The sequence below is a fragment of the Odontesthes bonariensis genome, chromosome 22, assembly GCF_027942865.1.
Source record: "Odontesthes bonariensis isolate fOdoBon6 chromosome 22, fOdoBon6.hap1, whole genome shotgun sequence".
Taxonomy (NCBI): Eukaryota; Metazoa; Chordata; class Actinopteri; order Atheriniformes; family Atherinopsidae; genus Odontesthes; species Odontesthes bonariensis.
Window position 1 is genome coordinate 20,902,941 of NC_134527.1, and position 1,659 is coordinate 20,904,599.

Genomic DNA, 1,659 nt, shown 5'->3' on the forward strand with positions numbered 1-1,659 from the left:
CTGTATATGATGCTCTGTCTTCTAATAGAGGTGAGAATTACAACATTTCAGGCTTACTCATGGTTCTTAGGATTTCCAGGCTCAAAATAGGAGGCGGAGCTTTCAGTTTCCAGGCTCCTCTCGACTGGACCCAGCTGCCATGTTTGCATAGCTTCTGTTTTTTTTAGGATCAAGCTTAAAACTTACCTTTTTTTAAAAGAGTTTATTAAACTTAATGAACTTTTGTCCACGTTTATATTTTTAACCCATTTTTGCCTTTTTAAATTTTTTTTTTTATGTTCATTCAGTGTGGTAATTTTTAAAAATATTTTGACTTTATTCCTTCCTTGTGTTAATTATTTTATTTTGTTTGGTAAAGCACTTAGAAAAGTGCCATATAAATAAAGACGGATTGATTGGGACTTGTGAACATTACTTGCAACCCCATCAGCTTTTACAAAATTTCCACCAATGAGACTTTGAGCACCATGAATTAAAGAAACACCAGAGAAGTTTATGAACCTTAAAACTACATGCTTCTGACTGGTTTTGATGTGTATTGACTTGTTGTGCACATCCTCGGGCCGGAAACTATGCTAGAGCCCCACGGGGCAGAGACACCTCAGTTCATGACTTTGATTTACAGCCCTGCACCACCTGTTTTAGGGTCGTTTGACATTTTTGTGGTGGTTTGATAGCGTCTATGTGTCCAACAATTTAGATGTATGGCTGTACATGTGAAGGACTCAGATGGAGATTTGTTTTTTAGGACAGAGGTGTTATATCTCACAACTATAGGTGGAGCCAGAGAGCAGAGAGAGTTTAAAATCCTCTATTGGTACCTCCAGAACTGCCTTCTTTCACCTTCGGAATATTGTCAAAATTCAGAACATCCTGTTTCAGAATGATGCAGAACAACTGCTCCATACATTTGTTACTTCAAGATTGGACTACTGTAATTTTTTTTATTATTGGGCTGTTCCACAAATTCTCAAAGAACGATTGTATTTCACCCATTTTATTGGCTCCCTGTTAAATTCAAAATAAGATTTCAAATTCTTCTCACATTTAAAATCTTAATGACCAAGCTCCATCATATCTTAAAGATCTCAGAGTTGGATATTTTCCAAACAGAGCACTTTGCTCTCAGACTGCAGGCCCCTCTCTGTGGAACCAGCTGTTAGTTTGGGTTCAGGAAGCAGAGACTCTCTCTATCTTTAAGATTAGACTTAAAACTTTCCTGTCCTCTCAAACCCCAGTTGGTTGAGGCAGATTGCCGCCCTTCCTGGTTCTGATGGAGGTTTCTTCCTGTTAAAAGGGAGTTTATTCTTTCCACAGTTGTCTTGTGCACACTCAGGATGGGAAAGTGGATCGAAAAGAAGTTTAGATGCTCTCTGTTAGTTTCCTTAGCGAGGCCACATTAGTTTCCATTGCCTCTGGATGAATTGGACTAATTTAGAGTTTAATTAATTGGATTAAGATTGTATTTGGTTTGAATTGGACTGTATATTTGTGCCTTGAGATGACTTTTATTGTGAAGTGGTGCTTGTGATATGAAGGTCACACCTGTTAAACATCCTAAATCTCCACAGCTGCCGTCATCTGGACTGTCTATGATGGTTTCAATAATTACTGTTAGCTGTGTAAAAGTTGAATTAAAAAAAAAAACAAGTACGGCAA